The sequence below is a fragment of the Octopus sinensis genome, linkage group LG4, assembly GCF_006345805.1.
Source record: "Octopus sinensis linkage group LG4, ASM634580v1, whole genome shotgun sequence".
Classification (NCBI taxonomy): domain Eukaryota; kingdom Metazoa; phylum Mollusca; class Cephalopoda; order Octopoda; family Octopodidae; genus Octopus; species Octopus sinensis.
Genome location: NC_043000.1, coordinates 37,826,404 through 37,833,903, shown reverse-complemented (window position 1 = coordinate 37,833,903; position 7,500 = coordinate 37,826,404).

Sequence of the window (7,500 nt, the reverse complement as noted above, 5' to 3'; positions counted from 1 at the left end):
ATCGCTCGCAGAATGAGGCAAAGCTGATCACGGTATGTTTTGAATTCAGAAGGCAAACAGCCGCAACAATTGATCGCGAAACACTTTGTCCGTCACTTCAACGAGTTCGTCACTTAACAGCAGAAGTAAGATGGTGGAAAGTAAACTGTAATATACATTGGTTTTATAATTTTAGCAAAAGGCCTGAAACTTCAGGGTCAAATTTAAGTCGGTTACATCGACCACAGTTTTCAATTGGTACTTAATTTATCAACCCCGAAATGATGAAAGGCAAAGTCGACCACGGCTGAATTTGAACTCAGGACGTAAGGTAGAAGAAAAGCCGGCAAGCATTTTGCCTGCCATGCTAACGATTCCGCCAGCTCGCCACCTTAAACTGTAATATATATTTCAATTTATAAATGTGATCTGATCCAAGATACTGTTTCTGAAGTATTTGTTAACTGTTATTCAGCTTTGCTTAAAACGCTGTTATAAATCATAGGTATCGCATCTTCATTTCTACTAAACCAAATGCTTCAAAAGCAGGGAGGTAAGTGATTAAATACGGGTGGATTTTCCCGGGAGAATTACTTCAAAGCTGGAACAAAAAAAAATTGTACTTAAGCTTTGAGTTCGAATCTCAGTGATGTCCACCAGTTATTTCATACTTCTGTGATTGATGCCATCACCTGATCTTTGCAGCCTTTAGCTGAGTACTCTCTGTTGTAAGGTCTCTGGTCCAAGAGTACCATTAATACATTACTGTATATTTCCTGTTGTAAGGTCTCCGGTCCGAGAGTACCGTCAATACATCTCTGTATTTTCTCTGTTGTAAGGTCTCCAGTCTCAGAGTACCATCAATACATTACTGTGCTTTTTCAAAGGTACTTTGTGTGATACAGAAATATATTGAAACAACTGTATTGTTGTCAGATATTACTTCGAGAATAAAGACATATTGACTCTACATTTATCATGCATTGAGTACTTCTTTTGAATTATAATCTGCTCGATATCTTGACATAAAGATTTTGTTTTTGGTCGTGACCAGAGTAACGAAGATAAAACTTTGATCGAGAAGGAAGAATAAGAACCCTGTATGATGTTGCAAATACAAAATATCTATTTAGTTTTAACAAAACAATATGCCGTAAGTGCAAAAGACAGAAAAGAAATATTTACACCAAGTTTAGCAGTTCAGCTGTTTGAATGAGATGCCGATTCAGTAAAGATAGCAGTCGTCGTTGTGTGGATTCTAGCAGTTGACAGACTTAAGCTTTATCATGACCACTATCGATGTCCTTCTGGCTGACATACGGACACTACCGAGTCAGAGGATGAATGACTTTCAAAGAAAAAAGTGCCAAAAGATGAAATTGTTGGTAACCCCTATGATGCTTACACAACTGATATTTAATGATTTAATCACCTGCTAGGTCTGTCGATTTGAGTGTTCACACATTTGCTGACGTTATCAAATATTGACAGCACCCTAATTTTGTTGTTGTTCAGTTTTACGTCCAAGCGTAGTGACTCGAGTTCGATTCCTAGGCAGTTAGTGTTTGGTAATCTGTCAAATATTCTTCCTACAGATACATCACGTCTGTTTACATAAAACAGAAATGAAATCTTATATATATAAGGATAAAGTAAAAGGCGACAAAGATACAAATCGTCATCCATACAACATTACCGATACACATACGCATACATACATTCGTACACACACGCGCGCACATACATATACAAGCATATATTATATATACATATTTACGTATATATATGCAATTATATGTATTGTGTGTTTGCGTGTGTGTGTATGTGTGTGAGTACGCGTATGTGTACGTACGTGTGTGTGTACGTGTATGTGTACGTGTGTGTGTTTGTGTGTGCGTGTGTGTGTGTGTTTGTGCAATAGCGATTTCAGTCAACGTGTATAATAAAACTTCACATATGCTTCACGTGAATTTTGTAAGCGTATTATTTGAATAAAATCCATTCTAAATCTAGAAAAACATCTCCTGAAACAGATCATAAGCGGCAATGCATCATTTATACGATACTAAGGAGAAATTAACGAAAGCTTTCCTATGAAAAACTAACATGAGCCCTTATCTTTAGTATTGATAACAGAAGCATGTAGGAAATACATACGACCATTGTGGTTCACAAATTGGATTGCTGACATGAAAGTCTCAAACGCCACGACTCCAACTGTTTTAGTGGCCACACAGGTACAGCGGTCTTTCACCGGCTGCCATGATAGCTTGTTAGCCACAACCCACATTATTTTTCTCCTTGTTTTTCTGTGTCCCTTTCTGTAGATGAGCGTAGGCTCGAAACGTAAAAGACTTTTTCTACTCCTGGGCGTTATACAAATACATCTGTTTGTTTTGACACCACCTGTCTTCGTCTTTTGTTTTTTTCGTAAACTCTCCCTATATATATATATATATATATATATATATATATTCCACTCACTGAGATTTTAAAACTAGCATTTTTGTTTATATATATATATATATATACATATATTTACATGGTCGTGGTGCCACGTGGTGAAACCATGTAATAACGACTCCGTTCAGAAAGCTGGAATAGAAGATGTCATTGGAAGAAAGAACACTGTACAATGAATATCCACAGAACCAAACTGTAGCTTTTAAATGCTTTTACTCCCGGTCACAAATATATACAAGTTGAATAAATCACGAAAGATATTTACAAGCGAAAGGCCATGTCCTGCTTCTGTGCATCCTACGTCATAGCTGCTCACTGTCTATTAGCTGCCTTATGCATGCTTTATGCAAGAGCTAATGAAGTCATATCCTCGCACACTGCTGTTGCGATGACAAGGAGATAGGGCTAAGTGCCGCAACCTCAGAGTTACATGCTGTGCCACTTAGTGGTGAGCTATTCAGACACCTACGGTCAGGGGAGGTAACTGCGCCTACATATAGAATACGGATATAATCAGAACAGGATTATATCAGTGAACTACCACATAAGAGTGGCCGTATAGGTAAAACTAAATTTTAAAAGAAAATAATTATAAAATATAATTGTAATTAAGGGCTACTGGATGTGATCAGCAGCCTACTCTAGAAGTAGATGTCAAATACCTACAATCCACTCTAAGATATGCTCTCTATATTTAACCACAGGTCGAACGCGAGGAAATGAGCGAGAAAATATACAAGAATCTTTTTTGGATAACTCTATACCTAGAGATTTCATGCTCCGCAAGAATTTACTCTGCATTCATCAGCAGAAGTTTACCAAATACATATAAACGAGAAATACGTGTGCCCACCGATAAATACATCCATAGATACCAATGCATACACGCATTTCCCGTGTATACATTCCATCTTCTGCCCATCTTGGCCATACGGTTGATGTCAGAACTAGTACGAGGTAAATGCTGTCCCGCATAATAATATACTGAATTCAAAACTAAAATTATTCATATTTATAAAATAAGGATATAATCAAAAAATGATTATATCAGTGGCTTGTGGTTGAATGTAGAGAACATATCTTAGAGTGGATTGTAAGTATTTGACATCTACTTCAAGCGTAGAATGCTGGTCACATCCAGTAGCACTTAATTATAATTATATTTTTAATTCTGTTTATATCTTTATTATATATAATATATATATATATATATAATATATATATTATATATATATATATGTATGTATGTATTGTTGGTATACACCAGGATGATAGTCATAAATATGTGTGAGTGTATATATATATATATATATGTATATATAATATGTATATATATATATATATATATGTGTGTGTATATATATATACATATACATATATATATATATATATATATATATATATATATATATATATATAACAATTGCAGCGTGGAAGGTGTTTATAAGCCATTTAAGAAACACACAAAAACCGTTAGATTCACTTCAACATTTAAATTTAATTTGCCAAAATATTTTCGTCTGAGACCGCGACCTGTTCACTGACAAAATTTCATGCTGCATATGCAGCCTATAAACACCTTCCACGCTACAATTGTTTTCGTTTCACCACACGTTCTCAGATCAGGCCACTTGCTATGCAAGTTTATCTCCGTAATAAATAAATAAATAAATAAATAAATAAATAAATATATATATATATATATATATACACACATAAGAGGAATGACCACCAAGGTGGACACCTAATATGCTAAGGCGATTTGACGTCTATCTTTAGCATATTAGGTGTCCACCTCGTTGATCATCCTCCTAATTTTGTATGTAATATTATTGTTAATCTTGGGATTTTTTAAATACGCCAAGCCACCGGTTTTAATTGATTAATATCAGTTTCTACCCTCATTATTTAATTTTTAAATAGAAATGTTCTCTAACCGGTAAATTAGCTGCAGAAATTTATTAACTGCAGAGTTATTTCCAGCCTCAGTGCACCAAAATGAAGACCTGTGAAAAATACCCCCAAATGTAATTTGCAGATCTTTATATATGCTCTCTTTCGGGTGAGCATTCTGTGTCTGGCTCTGGAAATTGTGTTTTGTAAGCGACAGACTACACCGATGAGTTTGCAGATATTTACATTCGTAAATATTAACAAACGAAACCAATCGTTGGTGATCGTTTTTTATTTTGTATATTTTCATTTGTCTTGCTCATTTTAACATTCTGGCGTTTTGTTTAAATTTTTCTTGAGAATACACTCTTCGTGGTAAGGTGATTTGAGGTCTATCTTTAGCATATTAGGTGTCCACCTTCGTGGTCATTCCTCTTAATTTTGTATGTAATATACGAGGGACGTTCAAAAAGTAATGCCTCTGACCCACTTGCAGTTGTTTGATCTAGCTGAAATTTTGCATGTACAATTATGTATATCTCTATAGAGTAAGTGGCAAATTACAGATCTGAAATAATTGTGGTTTCTGATTTACAGGTGTTTGAACTGAGTCAAGTGTGAAATGGAGCCTGTTGAGTGTCGAGCAGTGATCCGGATTTTGTATTTGAAAGGACGCACACCATGGGAGACTTTTGATGAAATGAAAGTAACTTATGGTGATGATGCCCCATCATATGACCTTGTAAAACGCTGGCATCGTGAATTCAAACATGGTCGGAACTCTGTGGAAACAGCTCCCAGATCTGGTCGCCCCCTTCTGCCATTGATGAGGCATCTGTCCGTCAAGTTAAGGCTGCCATTTTGGAAGATCGACGCATAATTATTCGCCAAATAGCCCATGAGGTCAAGATTAGTACCGGGTCTGTGGAAACTATCATTCATGACCATTTGCATATGCAAAAGGTGTCTGCCAGATGGATTCCCAGGCTGCTCACGCCTTTCCAGAAGCAAGAACGCGTCGAGTGCTCGAAGGTGAATTTGGAGATGTGCCAAGAAGATGAGTCAAAATTTTTCAAAAGACTGATTACACAGGATGAAACCTGGGTCCATCACGATGATCCAGAGACCAAAGCCCAGTCAATTCAGTGGTAGCACCGTGACTCACCCCCTCCAAAGAAGGCAAGGGTGCAGCCCTCCGCTGACAAGATCATGCTCACAGTCTTCTGGGACCAGGACGGAGTAGTGATGACAGATTTCCTGGCAAAGGGTACCACAATTGCAGGAGCCTATTATGCTTCACTTTTGAGGAAATTAAGAGAAGTTATCAAAATCAAGAGGCGGGGCAAGATCAGCAAAGGCATCCTCCTCCTGCAGGACAACGCTCCGGTCCACAACTCGCTTGTCGCCAGATCAGAAGCACAGGCGTATGGCTATGAACTCCTCCCCATCCCCCCTACTTTCCTGACCTTGCACCCTCTGATTTTCACCTCTTCCCAATCATGAAGTTGTTTTTGAAAGGAAAGCGTTTCACAGATGATGCAGCCTTGATTTCTGAAGTCACGTCGAGGTTGGAGGACCAAGCTGGGTTCTTCTACAAAAACGGTCTCCAGAGCCGCATCAAACGATGGGAGAAATGCGTTACTCTGGGTGGTTCCTATGTAGAAAAAGACTAATAACTGTGCCAAGTTTCGTTGCTCTACTGCTATGGGAAGTGGGTCAGGGGCATTACTTATTGAACGCCCCTCGTAATTTTTAATTATCGGATTTTTTAGATATGCTAAGCCACTGGTTTTAATTGGTTAATATCAATTAAAACCCTCGTTATTTAATTTATATATATAGTTAATCCAAACAAGAAAACACAAAAAAAAACAAAAAAAACACAGCAACTCGAAGACGTGGAACAAATAATGTATTATTGGACGCTCAGGAAGGGAAGAAGCAGGGTTTAACGTTTCGAGAGGAGCTTTTCGTCGGAAACATAGGAGAAGGAAAGATCCCGAGAAGGGAAGACAGAGGAAAAAAATCGGCAGCGGTACACACGAGGTCACATATTGAAAGACCGGAAGTAGAAAGGTGGAAGAATAATGTTTTTTATTGAAGGTGTTGGATGAACGAGTGCAAGTCAGGCATGTTGAGAAGTGGTGAATGCTTGTGTAGGTGTAAGTGGTGGCGACACAAGTGGAAAAATGGAGGTAGAAGAAGAAAGGTAAAGAGGGAAAAAGTACGAGAAAAAAAGTTCGAGGAAAAAAGTTATTGTAGAGTCACGGACAGATTCTTTTGATTTCCAATCACGATTTCAGTGGCGTACTCCGGAAGAATGGTAACAGTAATCCGTAGGTGTAAAAATCCAGGAATTGGTATCCATGGCACTCAGTATCCGTGTGAGCGTGCGGTATATAAAGTTAATCCAAACAAGAAAACACAAAAAAAAAAAAAAAAACAGCAACGCGAGGACGTGGAACAAATAAAGTATTATTGGACGCTCAGGAAGGGAAGAAGGAGGGTTTAACGTTTCGAGCGGAGCTCTTCGTCGGAAATATATATATATACGTATGTATGTATGTATGTATGCATACAACGGGCTTCTTTCAGTTCTCGTCCAACAAATCCACACACATACAAGGCTTTGGTCATCCCAAGTTATAGTAGAAGGCCCTCTCCCAAGGTGCCACTTAGTGGGACTGAACCCAGAACCATGAAGATAGGAAACAAACTTATTACCACACACAGCTACGGCTGCGCCTAGGCTTGACTGTGTATGACTAAACCTGCTCACTCAGAGCTGATCCGGGTTAAACAATAAGAACAACGATAACGAATTATTTGAAGTGTTTCCCAAAGGAAAAGAAGCAGATGGATCGACGATGATGGATGACCTTGTCAGCCAGATCTTCCTTGACGTGGAAACAGCTTCTCAAATCACAAGCCATCAACAAATTATTCGTGGACATTGGTCATGCGAATAGATTTCTAGCAAGATATTAAGCCATTTATTAACTGGATATTAAGCAGAATGATAATTAAGGTCATTTATGAATATTTAAAGTACAGAAAATATTGAAAACTTCGACCGATGCACTTCGATTTTTCTCCAAACATAAACATATTCTAAATGTGGATATCAAAAGAATATAAAAAAAAGACGGACTTCAGTTACCAGTA